The sequence below is a fragment of the Passer montanus genome, unplaced genomic scaffold, assembly GCF_014805655.1.
Source record: "Passer montanus isolate IOZ18808 unplaced genomic scaffold, ASM1480565v1 scaffold64, whole genome shotgun sequence".
NCBI classification, from domain to species: domain Eukaryota; kingdom Metazoa; phylum Chordata; class Aves; order Passeriformes; family Passeridae; genus Passer; species Passer montanus.
Window position 1 is genome coordinate 2,833,608 of NW_024371482.1, and position 24,641 is coordinate 2,858,248.

Consider the following 24,641-nt stretch of genomic DNA (forward strand, 5'->3'; position numbering starts at 1 on the left):
GAAAGCAGTTAAGATTCTCAGGCTCTCATCCAGCATAAACACTGCTGTCCCATAGACTTATTTTTGCCTGGGAAAAAAAATCCATACTTTCTTTCCTCACCAATAAAGGAAGCATAAAAGAAAATGGTCAAACAGTTAATCTATTAAAGAGGCATCTAAATACTTGAAAGAGGTAAATCTGACAAGTATGAGGGGTTTTTTAAATGGTTAGAGGGAAATAAGGCTCGGTTTGAGGAAAAAAGTCATTAGGAAGTGTTGATATTTTAAGACATTAGATTTATGCAAGCAAATTAAAAGAAAAACTGAAGGCTGCCTTAAAGCAACAAAGGAGGAAGTGTGCAGCAGGCTGTCACTGAGACTTTCTAGTCCCTTTTATCCCAGATGCAAGACTAACAGGGCCAAGCAGCTGCTGGCTGTGGGATAGGGGTGGAGGCATCACCCCCAGAAATGTGAAGGGCACAAACACAGAGCCATCAGCTGCAGGACAGCTACCCCACCCCATACTCTGCATTAATTATGTGGTTAATAAAGCTGATCTATCAATGATGCCAGGATACTGTGACCCAGTTCACACATACAGATACACATCTGTAAGATTCAGTGTGCAACTCCACATGCATTAGAGACAGAACAAAAACTTGTCGCAGCTCCTTGATGAAGGATATTGTGTCCACCACAGATGTGCTAATAGGGAATAGAGCTCTGTGCAAGCTGCCCATCAGTGCCCTGGCTTCAGGCTAAATTCCACTTGCAATGGCATTTGCAGTATTAAAGCACTAAATGATAGTTACATCTCCTGCTTTAATTTTTGCCTTGCCTTATTTCAGAAGGCACAGAGGAGAATAATCCAGCAGCACAGTGCAACCTGCATTAGTCAGGGTCTGGGCAATTAGCATCTTTAATAAAAACTGCCCAAGGATAAGGTATATTTGGAGGCAAAAAAAAAAAAAAATCTAATTTTGATATGCTTGGGATTCAAAGCAAAGCTTCCTGCTGTCTTCAAAGCATCACTGAATGTCAGTAAGAAAAGTATCACTCTGGCTCTTGCTAAAACATTCATTTATTACCAGCCATTCACTCATAAATGTCAATGTTGTTTCACTCTCCCATTCGTCCTCATCCCCTTTGCACCCCCACTCCAAAAAAATATTTATGGCCTCTCTTAATGAACCCGGTGTGATTTTTCTACTGCTGGAGACTTAAATAAGGCAGAGTCCTGTAGCATCCTGCAGTGCAAAGGAAAAACACACTCCAGTGTGCATGCATACATTATAGAAAACAGGCAATGTGTAACACAGAAATCTTTATTAGGGTTAGATTTATTCCAATTATGGCATAAAAACAAAAAATTGTATTGTGATTCTAACAGAGAGCACCACTTACACCTGGGAATGTAAATGCCACCACCATGGAATGAGAATTTCAGAGCTGCTCAGGCTTCCCCCAGCTGGCAGTGCCACAATGCCAGCACCAGAGTGTGGAATGCATTCTGAACTACAGGGCTTGGAAAATTTACTGAATCCATTCCACCTATTGAATTGTCCTGAAGAGCTCTGTCAGCCTGATGACACTCATCAGATCAGCCTGATTTGGCGAATTTATACTTTATCCTTTCCCTTGTCTTCTGCTAGCAGAGGAGCACAGGGAGGGATGGAGAGCAGACACACACAGGCACATTTACTCCTGAGCTCCTCTAATCCTACCCACAGCATCAAGAACAAGACAAACCCCAGTAAAAGGATTGTCAGAAATTTTATTTTGTTCCAGCAAAGCATCCCCAGATTCTGGTTGTGAACAATAATCCTGCTTTCTAGGAATGGGAGGAAGAAATAAGAATTATTATATATGGTGATGGGGCCAAGATCACACCTTGCTCATCCCTCCTGCTGTTTAGACAGGTTAATTTTGAAGGAATGGCCTGTTGATTAGCAGTGCTCTTTTGAAATTGTGACAAATGATGCTAAGATCATTTTTAATGGCCTAAGAAGTCAAATAATTTATCCACTGGCAAAGGGGAGCAACTGATGGCTTTTAAAGAGTACAAATCTACAAGTTTGGCTCGTGAGCACCATGAGTTCCACAGTAACACAGCCAAGCAGCACCATCCCTCATGCTGGGTACCAGTGAAACCCTAAATCCTCATCGCTGCTGAAGTCACAAGGGCCCCACTGAAGGATTAAAGGCCTCTCTGTGCCACTTCCTTCCCCAAAATGCTCAGCTCACTACAAGACAGAATAATTCCATGCAAAGCAAGCATGGGGGGAGGATCACAGGAGGCAAATGATGTTTTCCCAGCTCATCTTAAGTTTTCCTCATACATCAGAAAACTCTGCCAATGAAGTAGTAGCTGTATTTCAGCACCCAAGCTGTTCTTCAGCAGGAAAGAATGCCTTCAAAAACACTTGGCATATGCAAAACTCTGCATCAGGCATTTGCAAACAAGAAATATTTTGATTTTTAGACCAACTGCCTGGCTTTATAGATGCGCACTGACCATGGCTTGCCTGGACTGTGGGTGCCTGTAAACACCAAACCTTGCTCCATTTACAGCCAGTGTTTGAGATATGGAGACAGCAGACATCAGTGCTCAAACCTCTGGGACAAAACACCCATGTGCACACTCAGTTTGGCTGTAAGGATTTCACACAGAACAGAAAACCCAACCAAGGGAAGTTTTTCCAACAAACATTTCTGGTATTTGCGTACATGGCAGGAGAAGATAAGAAGGCAGCATGAAAGCTGCCTGCAGTTATCAGGGAGGATGGAACAGTTTGAAACGCTTCCAGTTATGGAAGTTCTCCTGTAACAACTTTGTCATTTCAATTTTTCTTGTACAGTTTATGGTGCTCTACATTTCTGTGAATTCTTATCTCTCCAGCCCAATGCCACAGGCTACAGGTCTGGCACACAGCCCAGCTCCCACTTCAGTCATCTCAGAAGGGAGGGAATGCATCTCGTGTCACAGCAGAGCTAAGCACTGCCACTGCCATCCCCAGAAGACTCTGCAGGATCTTCTGGCTCACCAAGCAAATGTGAATCTGAGGGGCATCTTCTTCCAGTGCTGCTGCCACTTCTTTCTCCATCATCGCTGCAGTTTAATTCGTCTGAGGAACAGGATAGTAGCACAGCAAGCTGCTGGCTGCCAACCAGAGAAAAACAGCCCTGCAGCTGACAAAGCCCAGGGTCTGTCTCTTGCTCCTCCAGAATAATCCACTCCTGGCTGGCTGACAACAATCTTCCACCACAAACCCACATCTCTCCATAGGATGCAGGTGGTAACTCCCACCAAGTTGGCTGCCCTCATGTTTGCTGCTTGGTCAGATGGACTCATTTTTAAAATAGCACCCTTGGTGGGGCTATGAGTTCAGCACTCGACAGGATCTCCTTGGCACCATTCCCTTTAAAGGCAGAATAACCCAGTGTCACACTGCTTTACAGGCTAAAAATTGTAACAGCTTCCTCTGGGGGCTTCAAGTCACTCCCCACACATTTGGTTTCCTGACTACAGGACCAGCTTGGATTCGCCACACACGGCCTCCCCAGGCAGCTGTTGTCTCTGTCACCAGTTTCTGTGCATGGAATAAGGATAATTTCTCCAATATTTGATAAAGCAGGACCAGCTTGGATTGGCCACACACTGCCTCCCCAGCAGCTGTCAGGCTGCTGTTGTCTCTGTCACCAGTTTCTGTGCATGGAATAAGGATAATTTCTCCAATATTTGATAAAGCTCTTCAGATCCAAGTGCTATTTTATTTGTGTAGACTTTCCATAAACCTAATGTGCACAAGCAAAGTTTTTCATCTCTTTGCAGAGTTTGCTGCTTGATGATTGCCATATTTAACTCGTACTACACACAATTCACCCTGGTCACCCTTTCAGGGGTGCAATCTGCAAGGAGCTAAAGCACCAACTTGAAATAAAAGTAGTGTGAAACAATATTGAGGAGAAAAAAAGCAAAGAACTGAACAAAGCAAGTGTCCTTGTAATGCCACAAAATTATAGTCTCACTCTTCAGTCTTTGTTTCCTTTTGTATCCCTGCTCCAGGGGAGAGTGGAGGGAAAGAAAATAATTGAATAAGTGTCCTTCCTAAGATGCTTGCAGCACAACAAAAAGCTGTGCTTTGATGGCTCTGCTCACCCACGTGCAGCCCAGCTCTTTCAGACCCTTCAATCTGTGCTGGCACTACACAGTCGTGACTCAGGCTCGCTCCTGGTGTAAAAGCCCCAGCTCGGGTTACAGATTCACGTGTACCTCGCTGCTCTGCAGCTCCTGGAAGGCACCACATGAACCCAAGGAGAGGATCCAGGCTCAGGCAGGTGAAGAACTCCCCTTTCAGTCAATGCAAAGCTAATAATTTCCCTAAGAAGCAAAGGCACTTGAAATGTTTCTTGACATTTTCATTTTCTAGTTATACACAGACAAAGCCACCTCTTAAGAGCTACACACAAAATGCATTCAGTACATCAGAGCCTATTTTATGCGTGGCATTTTGGCACTGCAGCAATCATTACACTTAAGGACATGCTGTAAAGCACCTTAATACCCCGTGTGTTATCCATCCCCCACTCCCCACAGCCTCCCAGTGCAGGACACAGCCAGTGTTTGCTGCCCTAATGGGTCCCTCTGGGATGCTTATGGATTTCTCCACAGCACAAAGTTTTTATTTCATCAGCGCAGTCCTCCCTTTCCCAGGGCTGGTGCTGTGCTGTGCCTGCCAGCTCCCTTTGCTGGGAGCCACCAAACCTCTGCCCTAATTGGAGGCCACTCTTTAATGCCTGCCCAGTTTTCTGCCACTTTGTCCAATTTGTTTCCTTGGGAGGGAAACTTCTGCCCTGTCCTCCGTGAGCAGCATTCCCTCAGTGGCCTGACACAAAGTCTATCACATGATGTATTGGCCTCCAGCTCTGCTCCTCTCTTTATATGCTTTAATAATTCTATATTAGGGAGAAGTGACAATATAATCCTCAGTCCAATTTTACCATGGCTATATTTGAAATTCAGTAAAGGTTTTTAAAGTGCTTGTCCAGCATTTTAAAGACCAAAACACAACACTTGCTCTTAATAGCAGCTGCACAATCTAATTTGTGGCTGATCGACACAGAACTAAATTACATAAAATCAGAATATGAAATGAGTTAGTTAGGTGTTAGTTAGCACGTCAGGAAGTTTCGTGGGGCTTTTGCTTTGTGATTTTTTAAAAAATTCTGACTTTCAGCTTACACAATACTTGCAAAAGGGAGACATTTCAGAAAACTGGTCCTACCTCCATGCAAAACATTGAGATTCTTGAATTATAACACTTTCCTGACCTTTTCTCAACCAGTTAAGCACACCATTATGGGCACCTCTGCAGCACAAGCAGCCAGACCTGCTGAGAATCTGGCTTCCAGCCTCCACAGCTTTCTAGTTCTTTAAACACAGCCACAGCAACATGCAATCCCACCTGCAGCCACAGACCCAGCAGCACCACATCCTTCAAGGTACCAAACAAGCATGCAGAGGAGCTAGAGCTTTTCTCCCAGTTCCTGGGATGTTCCACCCCACTCCCAGGACAAATACATTTATGCAATGTATATTCAGTCAACTTCAGAGACAATTCAAAAGCAGCACAGTTTTGAGTGCCAAAACTTAAGGTAGGCTTTTCCTTATGTGGATTATTCACCATCACTCCTTACACAGAGGCACAGCATTTCTCATCCCTAATGTATTAATCCAGGTAAATCATCAAGGTCTCTTCTATGATTTATGTCATTTCTGTCCTGGTCCCATTTGGGGTCAGTTTTCCATGAGGACATTTTCCACCAAAGAATAGATCCTTCTCCATTCTCCCCTCAAAGCAAGTATGCATCACAAACAGCCAGCAGTCCTTGGTGCTGCTTAGATCCCTTAAAAAAAGGTCATAAGCTTTTAAACCCAACCACCACCCCCAATTTAAACTCTGTTGTACACTAAATATGGATCAGCAAGAAAGAATTATCTATTGAATAAATTTAAGAAGGAAACACAAAACTAAAGAGCTACAAGAAAAAATAGAAGGCAGTATGGACAGAGCTGAGAAATAACTGGTCACACAAGTGCAAGGCTTAAATTGTCTCATTAGTGCTTTATAAAAAATAAATAAGGACAATCAGGACTCCCTTGGTGGCCTGAAGATGTGCACTTCAGAGTGCAGGGAACACAAGCATCTTAGCAGCAGCAGCTGCTGTAATCTGTGTTACACATCGAAACATGAACGCTGCTCCTGGGCTGCACTTCTCATCAACCTGCAATTTGGAGAGGTGGCCCAGATTTAATACAGGCCTGGGAGATTACTGAGCACATCCTGGCTCATCTGTAATGAAAGAAGCTGCTGCTATACTTGCTTCTCCCTGTAGTGATTATAAAACAGCACATAATCTCCAAGTGTTGGGGGGCAGGGATCTGCTCAGTTCTCAATTAGGGGATTTTGCTCAGATTTCTGTAGGGGAATGTGGCAACAACAGCAGGTTTGTACCATTCTTTCCTATTTAGGAGTGCTCAAGGGATGAGTTGAAAAAAAAACCAAAACACCAAAGCGTTTATATAAATTTAAGAAAAAAACTTTCCCCAAGGCAAAACATCCCATTTTGAGGTTCAGAATTCCTCCTACAGCTGAAATGATCTGCATGAAATGTTCATCCTGCAATACAAAAAGAGGGAAGCTGTACCAAGTGCATATTTTCCTGAAAAACAGATTAGACAACACTGTGTCTCCTCCTGTTCCTCCACACACCAACCGGTGCTCCTTAGTACAGAGAATCAGGGCTTGGATGTGCAGGACAGCAGCTCTGCATACAAACTTATGCAAGTGTTTTATAGTTCAGATCAGGGAAATTCCATCCAAATGTAATGCAACAATGAATGGCACAAAAAGGCCGGTCTTGGAGCAGGCTGTGGTGGGCAGCATTTAAAACCAATCCCTGGTATCAATAAGCACCATGGTATTCACTGCCAGAGCACAGGGGAGACTCTGCATCCGTGGGGAAATGCCACCTTAGAAACCTCCTCTCTAACTTCAGCTGACAAAAAACTCCACATTAATACACTGAGATTGCCCAAAAACTCAAGACAAAACAGCTGCCCTCACCAGCCAGAGGAGAACAGAATCACTGGGTTGGAAGAGACCTTCAAGATCATCAAGTCCAACCCAGCCCCAACACCTCAACTAAACCCTGGCACCCAGTGCCACATCCAGGCTTTGTTAAACACACCCAGGGATGGGGACTGCACCACCTCCCTGGGCAGCCATGCCACAACTTTAGCACTCTTTCCATGAAAGGCTTTTTCCCAATATCCAAGCTGTATTTCCCTTGGCACAGCTGGAGGCTGTGTGCTCTGGGTGTGTCAGTGCTGCTGCAGACAGAGCCCAGCCCCAGCTGAGCACAGGCACCTTTCAGGAGCTGTGCAGAGTGATGAGGGCAGCCCTGAGTCTCCTTTTCTCCAGGCTGAGCACCCCCAGCTCCCTCAGGGGTTCCTCACAGGGTTTGTGTTCCCAGCCCCTCAGAGGTGCTGGGGCCACAGCTCCTGTCACACCAGCTCACACCAACTGATTTATTTCCTGTCCCCCATGCCCACTTGTTTCCTTCCTCCCACTTCCACCTCATTTCACAACACAACATTGCAGCACCCTGCTCCCAGCCCCTGCTCTGAGGCCAGCTCCGTTCTCCCGCTGTCAGCACCAGGGCATATGTGCTCCTCAGCTTCCTCAAGTGCGCTATTCTGAGCCCTGCTAAGAAAAATCTATGGCTTTACACCCTGTCTGAACCTCAGCAGCAATCACTAACACTCTACATTTTCAAATTTAATCTCATTTCTGATTAAACTCTCCTCTCTACCATTTGTAATCTCACTTGGCGGTATGCTTTGTGCAGCTCAGTATAAATATGTGCTTTAGAATTAAACTGGTTCAGCAATTTTGACAATGATTTCTTGGAAATTAAGCTGGGACAATTTGTTTGGTTGAAGTGGAATCATTTGAAACATATGACAGAAAGGCTATAAAGTACTTTGTAGTGTAGCACACTCATAAATATCAGCAATTCACATCTCATTTATGCCTGGTTGTAGGGGTGTTAGGCAGAGGATTGTGACAATGTGGTAGCCTCTGACCAAATGCAGAAACAACATTTCTGCTTAAACTATAGACTGCAAAGCAAAAGACTACACAGAGGTGACAAATATCCCAAGGAATAACCTGATTAATAATAACAGCTTAAAACAGGGAAGGGCTCTAAAGGCAGGGTGAGTATCAAGGATGGTGACCCCAAGCTCAAGGTGTCCCATTACTCAACATGACCCATTGGACAACTACACTGGACCAGCTGAAAAATAACTTTTTACAGCAGGCTGAAAACTTCAGGAACTCTCCTCCAGCCACCTGGAGGTCCATGGCAGCAGGAGGAGACACAAACAGCCTCAGCCCCACAGCTCCTCCTGCCCCCAAGCAGCTCTGACACACATCAGGGCTCTGGGGAGCTCTGAGCCAGAGCTCTGCCTCATCCCTCACCAGGGACTACCATGCCAAAGTCCTCAAGGGACTCCTCAGCCCGGGAACATAAAGATTTCATCACTCCTGTGGGAAATATTACACACATGATTAAATTTAAGGAAAATTCTTGCCAAATAACATCTTCCCAAGTCCTCAAGCCCTCCATGGCTGTCTTTGTGTGATATTTGAGGCAACTACTTCCTCAGTTTCATGACTGCTTAGTTTTATAGCAGCTTCTTCAGTCACTCCACCTAATTTTAATTCTTAAGCAATTTAACAAATGTTATTTTTGCTCCAAAACACTTTCCTCCACTCTTCTTCCTCACACACTTTTCAACTCCCATTCTGTCTTCCCCCTTAAATTCTTCTGTTCCTTAGCCCTAAAGAACCTCCTTGTTCTGTTTCTTCTTCACAGCCTACTTTATTCCTACATGTTCTCAGTCACCCCCAGACATTTCTCCGGTGGCCTGACCCTATCACATCCTGACTCATCTCAGAATAAACAAACAATTCTCCCCACCTCAGCATTCACTCAGATACACCCTGCAAAGTTCATAGCACAACACCCTGGCAGACATCACTCCTCTGCAGCACTCCAGAGCCCAGCACAAAACATTTAATATCCACTTCCAATAACCATCACTCATTTGAGATTAATTTCCAATATGAATTAACACAGCAGGGGCAGAGCAATTATCTCAGGACCTGGGTGAATAGACACAGGGGTAGTGTGTGAGCATGGAAGTGGAAAAGGAGGAGAAGGATGATGGGCCAGAGGAGGTGCTCTCACTCTTCTGCAAGCTGCCAACAGCTTCACCTGGAAGGTTAAATGTCCAAAGCAATCTCAGCAAACACTCCCACTGCCTTTCCCAAGTGCTGACGTATGTGTGGCTCCCTGCTCTCCAAATGAATCAGCAGCACTCATGGGTAAAGGGAGGAAAAAATATAGGGCAAGAGCTGAGCATTCAGTGCAGCAGATGGAGGCAACAACGATCCATGCCCCGAAGCAGCTATCAGAAAACCAACATATTCCCTGGGTGCTGATCCCAAAGGTCCTCCTCCCCAGGCTCCTGGCAGCATCCCCAGTGAGCACACAGGGCAATATATGCAATATTCTCCCCAGGTCCCCCCAGGCATCCCCTCCCACTCATCTGCAGCACCGATGCCAAGCAAGGTGGTCTGCTCAGCAAAAACCAAGCGTGCACAGGAACCCTCAGCACTGTTTTCCAGGACTTCAAACAGGAGGAAATCCTCAGATCTACTGTAAATAGTTCCTTTAAAATGTTTCCAAAGTGCCACTGGCCTGTGGCACAGACTTTTAAACACACCAATCCATTAATGCCATTAGACCCAGGATCTTCTCCCTGTGTCATTGAGGCTGAGCTCTCATTCCTAAAGAGCCTCAGAAAACTAAAGAAAAGGTGCATCTCCAATGAATATTGAAACACTCCGAGTTGTACTCTCCACTTATCTCTGCTCTGGTGGTCTACTGATCCAGATATTTAATAATCTTTTCTAGCACAGCCAAATTGCAACTTTTCTTCCCATAATTAATCCATGGTGCTGCTGGACTAAGTAAAATAAAGGGACTAATTTAATCGTAGCTGAAATTCCTCCAAAATTAGTAATAGCATACTTAAAACAATATTGAACCATTATTATTATCACCTTTCCCCCCTTTTTTTTTTCAGAGCTACTGAAGGGCTTCTTCATTAGCTTTTAATGAGAAATATATACAGTAAACAAATCTTGGCTTTTTGCTGTGGTAACCATTTCCTTGGACAATGAGATAAAGTAAATTTAATTGAAATTATCTGCAGAAAACACCCATTCTGAGCTACCTGAGGTGGTATAAAGCCCAATTATAATCCCCACACACCTTCACACAGTTAAACCAGCCATCTTCCATAAAGACACCTCCAAATCCCCCCTGTTCAACCTCATACTCTGACTGCAGGCACGAGGAGATATTTTTCCAGCTCTGTGAAGCAGCAGGAGAGACCATGGCAGGGCCAACGTGCTAAGGAACGTGTGGGAGGCAGCAATAACAAACTGACACGAAGAAATAAGGCTGTAGCTGGAACAAATGGAGCTCTCTGGAGAAGTTTGGGGGGTTTCTCTCCGATCTAACGTGCCACCCCACCCACCACCAGACCCAGATATGTCTCCCATCTCTCTGGCATGACCAAGCCACCCTGTGCAAAGGGGGCTTGAATCTGGGTTAGCAGAGCTCTGCTGAAAAGTGCTTTTATTCTTCAGCAAGCATCAACAAGGCCTCATTTCCAGCTGGCAGAAATTATCCAGGATGAAGCTAGTTTCTGTATTGTTATTATCCAACAGTCTTTTCTCACCAGACATCCTGAATTTTCAAGTGGGGCAAAACATTTACTGGCGCCTGTGTGAATACACTAAATTATGGCTTACCTAACAGCACCACCTCCTTCTAGCTTTCCACCACCAGGCCAGATTTATGTAATTTAGCAACAACACCTCATCTGAGGCTTGAAAAGCCTTCAGCTGCCTGAGCAGAGGCAGCAAATAAAGAGCAGTAAGGCTGCAAACATAACCAAGCTGGGACTCCAGTCAGAAAGAAGGCTGGCTAGACTTTTGCTCTCCAAAACTCAGAGGTGCACACAGCAGACTTAAACAGGCTACGTTTTAATTTGCTTTTCTACATCCAATCTAGCAGCAGTGGGAATTCCCTTAACTCAGGCACTCATTAGTCCGTGTCTGCTTTAGTCACACAAAATATGTCACCCCTTTAGGAAATGGTCTGGCTGTCTTGTTCACTTGTTGTTATTGTAAGACAGATCAAATAATCTCAGTATCTCTCCGAGTCCCAAATCTACAGAGCACAATGAACAGAGCTGGGCTCTGAAAAGTGTGAGCTAGTTTAGTATCATCCAAACTTTGCCATGTTTCCCTTTCCCTGTGCAATGGGGTCTGAGGTTCATTTTCTTTTTGGGTTTTACTCAGTTTTTCACTGTATGCTGCTACATTGAAACACCAGCATCAGCTCAGGATTGGGAACACACTTAAGAATATGTCCCAGATTCTTATTTTGGTGCTCACATCCTGTACTTAGATGCAGTGTGGTACTGCCATGAGGACCAGCAGTGCTGCAGCTGTGCCACAGATCACACAGCAGCCAAAACTCCATTTCCAGCCTGACAACCAAACCCTGAGTGCATCTACATCCCACCCCAGAGACTGGAGCCCAAACACTTCCAGTTCCCCCATGTGAATCAAACCCCTCTCCCATTGTGTTTAATCAACGATGTTCTGACATGAAAGTGAGTTAAGTACCTTGGTTCCCCCACCTGACAAAAGCCCCTCTCTGTGTGCGTGCAGAACTCCTGTTTACCCATTGATTTTTAAATAACACTTCCCAACCTGGATGCACAGAATGGCTCCCAGTAAATCTCCCTGCTGATGCCTTCCTGAGGCAGCCAAGAGCCTGAACCAGCAGCACTACCAGGGGCTGTGACCTTCCCCATCCATCTTAATTAGGTATTAACTTCAAAAGGCTTTTTGCTACACAGCTCCTGCCAGCATCAAACAAAAAGACAAACACCAGCCTTGAGTCGTCAAAAATGTAATTACAGGGTCTCTTGGAGAGGTGGCTCTGCCTGCTTCTCTGGTTTTCACTCCAGAAATTTATAGCAGGGAAACAGCACTTTAGCAATACTTAGAAGAGCCCTACAATGAGAAAATGCACCAAGAGCTACTTGCACAAAGTACAGCTTTATCTATCTCAACAGCCCTACCAGAAGCACTCACATGGCTTATTTAGTGCTCCCCCACCTAGATTTTCTGATGTTTTCTACCTGTCCCATTTTTTCAGCACAGGTATGGACAGACCTACAGCCCAGTCTGTTGACACCCATCAATCCATTTAATTCCACAGCCTGGGGTGAAGCAAAGTATGCAGGAGGAAATGGGTTATCAGATAAAGTCAGAAGGCACTCCAGAGCACATGGCTGCATTTGCCACACGCATTTCTCATGCACTACCAACACAGATCCTCCAGCTCACACACCAGAAGGACAAAGTGGCAGCAGATGCCAAAATGTAGTGAGGAGCTCCTGCCAAACCTGTAGCTCCCAAGGTACCTTAATCCACATATGAAGTAACTCACCTACCTTGCATTCTGCCTTAGGGAAGCTGTGCTAATAAATAATCTTTTAAAATAACTAAGTTGAAAAAAATCCTAAGCATGCTCTGCAAATATGGTTTAGCTCACCCAAAAACTGCTGTGACAATATTAAAGTCCTACTTCTGCAGACTTAAAAAACCCAATAAAACAAACCATGTAAGGGTAACCTGAAAAATCAGGGAAGCTGCCTCCTAATACACCACACCTGATCCAGGAGCAGATCAAAGTGCAGCCACAGGGAGCCAGAGCAGAACCAACTACCCAGGAAAAATCTCAGCATTTATGGCTCTTCAGAGACAGCATTTTTACAAGGGAATGTTTGGAGATGGGAATAACCAGCTGAACATTGTTATTCCTGTGCTCCTTTTTGCCTTGATGGGGCATAAGAGGTGAACACACAACTCTTTTTCCAGCCCATCCAGCCCAACAGCTCACCAGGGGTTTCTCCCCAGCACTGATATTTTTCTGATGTATATTTCTGTCTGATGTAATAACTCCTGTTTCTCTTTGCACGAGCTCCTTGGATCTGAAGAGTGATTGAAGCACCAAGGACACTGGCATTAGCAATTTTCCTGTTGTTAGGACAAAGCTAAACAACCACATTTAGCATGAATTCTCTATTTGGATTGCATCTGCATCCCTCCACCTTTTACCCAGAGAAACTCAAGCATTCCTACAGCAGTGCTGAATAAAACAATTGTTTTCTGACAGAGCTGAGGCAGCTGCATGTGCTGAACACTGACATCCATGCTTAAAACTGAGAAACTGCTCTGCTCCACAGAGAAGCATTCAGGACTAAAACTTCCAAATTAAACATAGCCTTGCTTTAAATCTAATTCATTTTTTCTATGCTAATACATTGACCAAAGTTGTTTATACTGAGTGAAGAAGAGATTACAATGTGAGGCACAAGGAACCCTCATTTTTCTTTCACCTGATGACTTCAGGAAGCAAGCTGATGTCACATGAACAGCAATAAAAACATCAGAACCAGGCAATTCATCATTGCAGCAAAGTGTTAAGTAATAAGCTTCTCCCATACTTGTTTTCTGCTCTTTTAATTTAAAAAAAATTCTTGCTACTTTGAGTTATTTTGAAGTTGTGTCTGTTTATTCTTCTGCCAAGTTGTTGAAATACTTTTAGCAGACAACAAAAGGAAGCAAATTATTTCACAGAACACAGAATGAGAACATTTAACATTATAGTGAGAGCCAAATCAATGGTTCCTATAATAAATCTTTAATCCCCTGAAGATGTTCCCTTTCAATAGCAGCACATTGAAGCAACAGAGCTGGAGTCATTCACCTGACAGTGCAGCAGAAGAACCATTCATGTCTGACATAATGACTGCAACTCCTTGCTCCAAATGGGCAGGCATAAAATAAATGGGGTTGGAGTGGCAGGAACATCACCTGCAACCATCAGGTGCCACAAGGTTAAGAGCCCTCACTGTCCAAGGCTCCTGTGGAGCAGCACTGAGGGGATCACAGGCACTCCAAAGCCTTGGGGTGGGGAAGGGCAGGGTCCAAGGGCTGGGTGCTCTGCTCTGAGGAAGTGGCCCCAGCACAAAAGGCACAGCTGCCATCAACAAACAAAGTTATTGAAACCTTCCCCCCACCCCTCAGAGGCAAGAGTCCTCCAGTGTGAGCTCTTGCTCCTCTCAGTGCTTTGACCACCAGATGAAAATATTATTCTCCATTTTACCCTTGTCCTGCAGTGCCCTTCAGGAGCCAAGTGCTGCTTCAGCTCTCGCCTGGTGGTCTTGCAGACAAGACCCAGGTGCCTCCCCGTGCATCACCTGGAGCTGCCAGCCCTCCCTCCCTGGGTGCCACTGCCAGCTTCTCCTGGGGCTTACACACCCCAGAAGCTGGGTCCAAAAAGACTCTTGGTGTATCTCTGTCAGGAGGGTTTTATGTCCATGTTCCTGGGCAAGAAAATTTTGCCACACCTGTGTTTAAAATGCTTGTAGCCCTCAGAGGTGTCCAGAGACAGAATCACAGAACCATGGGATGGTTTGGGTGGAAGGAAACTTAAAGCCCATCCAGTGCCACCCCTGCCATGGCAGGGACACCTTCCACTGTCCCAGGCTGCTCCAGCCCTGTCCAGCCTGGCCTTGGGCACTGCCAGGGATCCAGGGGCAGCCACAGCTGCTCTGGGCACCTGTGCCAGGGCCTGCCCACCCTCACAGGGAGCAATTCACCTTCTGTATATCAAATCTAAATTTCAGCTCTTTCAGGCTAAACAGGGTTTCAGTTTCAGTTTGACTTCTTCAGGTTTTGAGGAATTTTTTCAAGTTGCCAAATTCAATTTAATAAACTGAAAGGCATTAATACAATTTTTCTGTCTGGTCAGCAATTCTTATTAAAATTCTGATTTCCAGTGATAACAGTAACCAACTTCACAGCTAAAATAAAAGTACAAGGGGTTGGTTGGGGACAAGTTATGTCTTTTTTGTGTCTTTCTTTGAGATTTTTTTTTTTTTTAAGGGGGAGGGTTTTTTGTTGTTGGTCTGAGGAGTTTTTTGGTAGAAGGAAAGAAAAATAAGTTCACAGCCATTAATATCTGGGACACTGAATTAAATTTGCCGGAAAAATGTCAATCACACCTGTAAGGGGTGGGATGAACAAAGAGTTAGATCACCTTATTTGTTGAACAGGAAGATTTCTGTTTGTTTTAAAGACCTTCAGAAACACAACTGCTATTTACTGAGGTCTTGCAACCAAACTGTTACAGCGGCTTTTAGTGCCAGCCTGAGCAGGATGTGCAAAGAAAAAAGCCCAGTGTGATCTAATCACCAAGAGCCTGGAAAAGATGGTTTTCAGACTGTACCAAACACTACTTGATTTTATTTGACCATTTTCCACAAACCAAATCAATACCTCAGAGCAGAGAAATCAATCAATGCACAAAACTTTTTCAGTCATTGTGCTAAGGGAATGCACAGGAAAAAATCCTTCTCCATATCAGACAAAGTGCTGGAGCACACAGCAAGGGCAAATCCATGTGTGGAGGGTTAGTGCCCTTCCCAAATATAACAAAATTCTCAGTACAACCCTCTTTCAAGGGATGGGGTGACAAAAAAACCTCAATGCCACCTCCTCCAAGTTATTTGTGGGAACTCTGTACCACATTAAAAATATTGAGACGTGCTAGGTTGGTTGTGTTCTTTGGTCAGGCACCTCCTCCTCTCAAACTTCCTCTCATTTATTTAATTTCACAGGCCATTTGATTCTTCCATTTTCATTTTTGTGTTAGTTTTCTTTTAATTAAAAAAGCTTTGTTTTTTCATGCATTTTAGGCTTTTTAAGAAATGAAGTTGTTGAAGCTGCTCTTTGTTATCTGCACAATTTCTGATAGAAGAATAAAAAGCTTTCCAGATGAGTATTACTGGCATATAAATTAAAACAAAAGAAAAAAGTGTTTATTGTGAGACCCAGGAGACACCCTGTTCCTCTGTGGGGGCTGACCTTGATGGATATGCAGAAAGTTGACTGTTTGCCAATATATTTTATTTTCTGGGAGAAAAAGGAGGCTGCTTCACCTGAGATCTTGGTTGGCATCATTTTGATGCCAACAAAGAACTGCCCCAACAGTTCCAGGGACCTTAAAAACTTCAGATTTCGGGCAAATCCTCTTTGCTCAACATGAGGCACCACCCATGCGGCAGTGGGTGATGAACCTGTTGAAAATGGAGCAGAAATCTGCAATAACAGCACAGCTGTGCCTGACAAACCTGCAGGACACTGGCACTCAGGGCAACACATCCACTACCCATCATTTTCTTACCAAACACATCCTTCCCCATCTCAAACATCTCACAGCTGTCTCCAGGAGGAAAAGAGGCAGCACAAACACACTTTGAAACACCTTTTCCAACACTGACAAGTGTTCAGGTTTATTTCCTTCAGTATGGAAAGCCTGCCAATCCTCACTACAAAAATGTGTCTTTCAACAAATTTTGCTCATCTCAGAAAAGTCCAGGCTTCCCCCAGGATAAGTCACCTTATTCATAGCATTTAACCTTGATTATCTCTGTCCTGCTGTTCACCTGACCATCAGATCCTTCCCCAGCCACACTCACTCACACTAATGCACAGCACAAACAGCAAGTCATGTCTGCACAGAGCAGAGGAACCACCTCAAATGAGAGGCAGCACAAACACACTTTGAAGCACCTTTCCCTACACTGACAAGTGTTCAGGTTTATTTCCTTCAGTATGGAAAGCCTGCCAATCCTCACTACAAAAATGTGTCTTTCAACAAATTTTGCTCATCTCAGAAAAGTCCAGGCTTCCCCCAGGATAAGTCACCTTATTCATAGCATTTAACCTTGATTATCTCTGTCCTGCTGTTCACCTGACCATCAGATCCTTCCCCCAGCCACACTCACACCAATGCACAGCACAAACAGCAAGTCATATCTGCACAGAGCAGAGGAACCACCTCAAATGAAGAATTCATTCATAGTTTTACCATCCCTGATAAAGACCTCGAGCCAGGTCTTATGAGCTGTCAGAGAACCTATCACACCTGAGATAGCCCAGCTACCCCAAATGGCACAAAGTTAGCAGGATTTCTTTTGAGGTACTGTTGCAAACAGAACAAGGTTTAATAAAAGGCAAAATAGCAAAGCTCTTACAGAGAAAAACAAGCCAGGGGCAAGAGGTTCTTGCTCCTGCTACAACACCCCACAAAAGCCATTATTTCCTTTGTTCTCTTATTTTTCTAATGAATTATTAAGGTGAGGCCTCTTGGCCTCTGCCAAGTCAGACAGCCCCAGGTCTGAGGTGAAGCCCGAAGGTCCTATGAGGTGTCTGCACCAAATTGAGGAGAGAAACTTCTGGGCTTTTTACCTTTTTAAGCAGACAAAATAATTTAATCCCTCCATCAACAGGGCACATTCCTACACATCCCTACATGCCAAGTCACATCTATCAATCATCCATCAGCAAATGATCCATCAATCATTCATTCAGCAAACTCTTCTGCTAAGACACTCAAGTGTCTGCTAAGACACTCAATTTGAGACATCCCGAACTCTCAGCATTCTCTGCAGATATGGAACAGTCCTCCTTTCTAGGATTTACCTTGAACCCCCCCCGTGTATCTTAGCCATTAAGTGGTGGCTAAATACAGCAAGTTTCCTTCATAAATGCCTGGCTGGAAGTGAAGGGTTCCTAAAGCCCTGGCATTTGGCTGCAACCTCTTTGTAAAGCTTTCCCCCAAAGTAGTTTTAGTTTCTTGTAACCAGACTTTGTCTTTGGCCCAGGACCATCAGACTCAGCAATTTGCTTCTTTTGTCATTGCTAAGTCCTCTCCACAGGGACCAGCTGTGGCTTATCCTCTGCTGGCACACACAGCCCTGCACTCACCAGGGTGTTGAGCTCTGCTCTGCAGCCCTGGAGAGTGCATTACCTCATTTCAACAAGGCAAGTCCCCGTATCAACACTTTATAACTCCCCCTTCACAGGAGTCCACCTTCTTCCAAGGCAAACCGCTTTGTTTTCTTTTCACTTCCAGCTTATTTACATTAATTTGAAAATGCAAAGTTTTGGCTTTTACAAGTGTCCAGTTTGGAGGTATTTATAGCACTGGGCCACTTGCAGCTTCACAGGTTGGTGGGAAATGATCACCAAAAATCTTATGACACTGTAAACTCCCCTTAGGAACTCAAGCACCTTTTAAGGGGCACTTTTAGCTTATTAAATTCTCTCTGTCTATTCATAAGCTTTTCTCAAGATTTTTTTTTTTTTGCTTCTGCTATGAATTTCAGCAGTTCTTGTGGCACAAAGTTGTTTTCTGCCAGCAATCACCTCTGAATTTTCATTATTAGTGCCACGGATGGGTCTATCCTGCAGCTCACCCCGTAATGAGATTTGTGCTGCTACTCTTTAAATAAACTCTTCTGCACACAGAGCCTCAGTCTCCCCTTGCCTGCTCACCTGAAACCAAACTTGAAACATCCCCCAGTGCAGCCTGCCAGTCAGGCACTGCTCTCAAGATCCTTCACAGGTTTGCACTTTCATCTCCTGATGTCTGGGGTTGCTGCACTTCTGAAGAGGGAACAGCTTTTATTGCCAGACATACTGAGGAAAAGTTCATTTCTGTTTGTCATTATTCCCTTCTCCAGCAACCTGAGACTAAAGCAGCAGGTGATTACCCACTCCTGGTAACCAACCCACACTAAGATCAGGATTTTCCCATGGCTGGGTTTTCCTCATTACCAGCAGCTTCATTGAGTTATTGATCAAACCACAAATGTAAAAAATATCATAATTCCCTTTCCTCTCCTCCCTACCCTTCCCAGACCATATGGCATCACTTCAGCATCCTTCTCACCCTGCCTATTCATCAGATCTCATCCATGCAGCCCTTCCACCACCACCCAAGCCATGGATTTGGGCTCAGAGCACTGCTTGGAGGTAGCTGCTCTGTTCCATCCATCAAGCTGGCAGCACTGCAGAGAGCACACACAAAGGCAGGGGCAGTGTGCCTCGTTAGCAGAGCACACACAGTTGCTGGGAGCATCTCAAAGATGAAAAGAACCATTTCAAGCATCACATCCCCTCAAAAATAAACAACAAAAAAGGCAGCAGTACAGCTTGTCAGATGAAGTTGATTACAAATCAAGCACATTCACAGACCCAGGTCACAACATTTGGGTTCATTAGTAAGAAAACATTAAACAAGCAGTGGCATTTGCTTTTTATGGCAGCAGAGTTGAAAAACAGCTTCTAAGGTTTTTTGCTTTGGTACAGATCCCTGATAAAAGGGGTTTATTCATGTTCTGTCTGCTTTCAAATGATACCAAAAAATATTTTGCCTTTTCTAAATCAGATTTCAAAATCTGATTATCTTAGTTTTAGCCACAGTATCAAAGCCAAGTAAATGTTCAAATAATGAACAAGAATTTACTTGGATAGCCAGCAGATTATTCTGTATTACACTCCAGCCCAGAATAGACTTCAAGCTCAAAATTACTAGCTTTTTTTTTTTTTTAAATCACCCTTGAATCACAGTACCAGCAAGCAGTTCATTTAAATGTAGTAATTCTGAGAATCACTTCAGCTTTGATTACCAGGAAGACAGAAATATGGAGAGAGGTGTCAGGATAGCAGCTCGAGGGCATGCAGGCTACAGAAACAAGAGAGAGTTCTCTAGGAAGACTTGCCATTATCCCTAAGAAAATACATTTCAACCTCCCTGGAGTCTTGTTCATCCTCCTCACATCTGTCTTAGAAGTCCAAGTTTAGAAGCAGTGCCACTGATAAATGAGATTTCCCCTATGCAGGTTCTGTTCCTCCCTGAGCAGTTATTTAAATCCAACAAAGGAGATGCTGCTCCCTGAGCCACCCCAAAGTTTTAGAGCTGGGGAAGGGGAGAACAAGAGATAGACAAAAGAGATGGAATTATTCAAGCTTACTGTGCTCACCCTAAACCATTGGGCTGTGTTACTTCTGGCAAAAATCTTCCCATTTAAGGGGCACTTTCCACTTTGTAACCATTTACAAAGCAATTCCTTGGCTCTCAAAAAAGTCTCAAAGGAAGGAGGAGACAATATGAAAAGCACAGAACACTATTTAATGAGGAAAAAACCTCAACTATTTTCCTCTTCCTCTTTTTTTTCCAAGTCTATTTCTAAGAAATTGAAAATTTGTTACATTTAAATTCCAGTTTGCTACTCACAATGCAGCATTTACCTTTCTACTGGAATACCTTTTTCTTCTATGCTTCCAAACCCAGGTAGGACCCCATGGCTGTATGTCTCCAGCCATTTCTGAAGGCCATTCTGGGGATCTGCTACCATTTTTTAATGGAAATGTTAGACCAACTCTAACAGCACCCAACTCCCTCTACAGCAAATAAAAGGGGGGATGAAGGAGAAGGGGGAAAAACCAGGAGTGGAACAGCACATCTTGCAGGATCAGCACAGGAGGTCCTGCCTGAGTTCAAAAACTTTTTTCAAGTTATAAATTAGTAACTCTTTACTTATTTATTTTTTGTATGTTGGAAATTCCTTCTCTATTGTATTTGCAGGGAATGCCTCAATGAAGGTAGGAATGATGAATCTGACTCCATGTTCTCAGAAGGCTAATTTATTACTTTATGATACTAGATTATATTAAAGAATACTACACTAAAGAATACATAAAGGATACTTACAGAATGCTAAAAAGATAATAATCAAAACTCATCACTCTCTCCCGAGTCCCAACACAGCTTGGCCCTGATTGGCCAAAGAGTGAAAACCACTCACAGCAGAACCCAATGAAACAATCACCTGTGGGTGAACAATCCCCAAACACATTCCACATGAGCACAACACAGGAGAAGCAAATGAGATAAGAATTGTTTTCCTTTTTCTCTGAGGCGTCTCAGCTTCCCAGGAGAAAAATCCTGGGCAAAAGGATTTTTTCAGAGAATGTGAATGCCACACTTCTCCAGCACCATTCAGGAGTAGTTTCCTTCCAAGGGGGATGTTCTCCATCATTTAGCTGTGTCCCCCACTCGAGAGAGAGAAGAAAAAAGGGCTCCCAGTGAAGGCACAAAGATAAAAACACATGCCCAGAACAAAAAACCTCTGTCTGCTGCAAACTGGACTGAGACACCAAACCTTTCACACAGGCCTTTGGGCAGCTGCCAAACTCAATCCTTCCACTGCTCTACCAGCCTTGGAGAAGCTCAGCTTGAGAACCCAGAGAGAGAAACTTTGACCAACAAATGAGACAAGACTGTCTCAAAAAACAAGAACTGCCAGTTGCTAATGAGCAGCTGTCCTGTTAAATTTTGAAAATCTACTCTATTCATAAAGAGCTTCCTTCCAGTACAACATTTGAGGATTTCTTTTAAAATTAAACACCAGAAAATTTTACATCACTTGTTAGCAAACACAAACAGGGATACATTTGATGATCCATGCCTTGGTAGGGAAGGAAAGGAGATTTCTTGCCCTCCATTCCCAGCCTTGAACTGCAATTGCCTACCTGGGAACTTTACACCTTTCCTGGAAGATGCCCTTTCAATAATCCTCAGTATAACAGAAGGGGCCCTCAGGTAATTAACTCAGACTTTTCACAGCCTGAAAGCTAGACAGGTTTGTCAAAATGATTTTTATTCTTATGGTTTATTATCTTGTTGTGAAGATTTTTATGAGAAAAAGATTAAATCACCACCCTGATGTGTGCATTTCATTAAGCCTCTAATCCTTAAAGAGTCACTAACGCAGCTCACCATTGAAAAGCACTAAATCATCATTCAGTCATATTGACCAAAATAATCTCCTAATTATTTCAGAGAGGAGCAGAGCACCAGAGATGTGCTGTAAATGACACCTCAAAATGTACAAAACCAAAGGGATAGAAAAGTAACTTTGATTACTTCTGGTCTGTATGAATAATGGAACATAAGAAATGTATCTCTGCTGAGCAACTTACTCAGGGTAGGTGGGATTTTAGGTGGTTCAGGATTTGGATGGGGTGTATAACAAGCTTCAGCTGCAGCAAATCACCCCCTGACACCACAGAATCAAGAAAATTACAATGAGCAATGAATTCCAGGTGAGGAACATTTAGCAAATTCAACCAGCTCCTGCAGAAAATGCCCCAAAAGCACAGCAGTTTGTAGTAACAATTTATTCTTACTACAAACTGCTGTGCATTAGTTGCAAGTGGGTTTAGTTTTTTCTCTGGTTTTGCTGCCATAACTGGGAGCACACGTGAAGGGCACCAATCAGAGGTTGGACTTTATGATCCTGGATGTCTTTTCCCAACCTTACTGATCTCTCAAGGTTGGAGCTCACTGCTGACTTCATCCTTTTCTTCTTCTCCCCCTTTGGATGGGCACAGAGGAGAGCTGCTGCCACCAGCAGAGCCCCAGACACACAAACATAATTTTTCTCTCTTCCTATATCAGGTGATGATTTCCATAGCATCCCAAAGGTTTTTCCTGCCAGGGTCATGCACTCACACATTTGCTGAGAACTCAAGAACAGGAGCAGCCATCACAACCAAAGCAAGGAGGAATCCAGTAAGGAAACTCACGACTGATACAGCTTTGTATTCCATGTTAAATTTATCACACCCTCTGTGACTGTAGCCATAAATCTTTCAAGAAGAGCTTGCTTCTAAAGCTTGATTTGGAGTATAATATTTGCAATTTAAACACCCAATGGACCAATGATAATTCACTGTCAACCTTTATAAACCCTTTTGAGTAACTTGCATTCTCATTACTAGAAAGATCATCAGAAATGAAGAAAAAAAACTGCAAGCAGGCTTAGAAGGAAGAAGAAATCCCTCAAGTCAAAACATGAGTTCAAAGGATAACTTCAATATTTTTGTAGGTTTTTTATGACTAACAAGGCTCAGAATCACCTTCCCAACAAAACAGACATGGTAGGATTTGTGGTGAGGCTCAGTTTTCAGGTAGATGCACCTAGATCCCCCTGAGAGGATTGAAGTTTAAAAGAAAAACAACACTTTTTCTTTGAGCAAACTCTACATAGACACAAATGTAAAAGAGAGGAAACAAAGACAGCAGAACTAAGAGGAGATTTTGAAAGAGGCCTCTTTCCTACCACTTTTTCACCCCTACACAAGGATTTGCATGTTTGCTTTTATCAGACAATCACGGAATAGTTTGGATGGGACCTTAAAGGTCAGCCAGTTCCAACCCCTTCCATTAAAAAAATCCAGGTTGAGAAGTTTCTGTGCTGCTGCCAACCCTACCCAGTCCCCACATTTGGAAAAGCCTTTTTGAGCCTCACCTCAGCACGTTTTGCTGCCAACCCTACCCAGTCCCCACATCTCCTGGAAAAGCCTTTTTGAGCCTCACCTCAGCACGTTCCCCAGCAGCCACTCTCCTCAGCCCACCCTGTGCAGAACATCACTCCCTTTGTCCAAGGGGCAGCCTCTGCCCTAAGAGCAACCCACAGGAAAAAACCCAAACCCCAGCCAAAAACCCAAACACCACCAAAACAGTCAGGGAAGCACCATCAGCCCCAGCAGCTTCAAAGCCTCCAAATCCCCCAAAAAGTGGTAGGATTTGTTTGGGGAGGTAGACAAAAAGATTTCACTTAAGAACAGGAACCTTATGATGATCAAGAGATGTTATTTTTAAATATGTTTCTTACCTTGTTCTCTGTGCTTCAGACCCCACTGGACTCTGCTGCAGGCTAGATTTTCTCTTTAATTAACCAAGCTGACCTGGAGCAAGTTAAATTATACTTAATTTCCTTCCAGCACTCATTCCTTTTGATAAAATTCAAAGTATAGAAGGGCAGATACCAGCAGGTACATGCCCACAAGCCTGCACCAAAGGTAGGGAGGGCTACACAGGATCAGGAATCCTCAGGGCTCTGAGCCAAACATCTCCCTTAGAGCAGGGCACCACAAAAAACTAAACCAGCCTTTGAGCTGAAAGAGTCAGGTTTCAGCAGCATGGAAGTCAGACTAATTAACTTTTCCACAGCAGCAAAGGCACAAAACATCAAACTAAACCCAGAATTTTAAAAACTTTCAGATATTTCCCAACCAGCTTCCCCTACCTAACCAGGTGAATCTTTCTCCCAGAACTCCTACAACACAACAAAATCCACACAGTCCCCACCCCTCCCTGGGAATTTATTATTTCCAAATCACAAACACCTGGCTCCCTGCTCGCACCTGAATTCAATTCCCTCTCTGCACCCTGCAAACTGCCTCCCCCAGCCCTGCCCAGCTGGTCCCTATAATCCCACCTGGGCACTCTTCAAAAACACAAGTAAGACAGCAAGAGGATTAGTGTCTTTTTTTTTTTTTCTTCTTCATAGCAATCAGAGAAACTTAGAAAAAACCTTACAAATTAGGAAAAAATATGAGCCTAATTTGTCTTTTATATAATCCAATATTTTTTCTAACCACAACTCAAAGCTTCTGAGTTTCTCTGCTCTGACTGGGAGCAATTAGAAGATTAACTGTAAACCACAAGAGAGATGTGCC

The 24,641-nt window shown here is 43.8% G+C and overlaps 1 long non-coding RNA gene across 1 annotated transcript; it reads right to left on the reverse strand.

Annotated features, from left to right (window-relative positions):
• Positions 1-1,407: 1,407 nt before the first annotated feature.
• On the reverse strand, positions 1,408-24,240 carry LOC120511326. The gene is made up of 3 exons (XR_005629695.1): positions 24,209-24,240; positions 23,795-23,867; positions 1,408-3,398 (listed from the first exon to the last, which is right to left on the reverse strand). It is a non-coding gene; the product is annotated as an uncharacterized LOC120511326 (long non-coding RNA).
• Between the last annotated feature and the right edge of the window lie 401 nt (positions 24,241-24,641).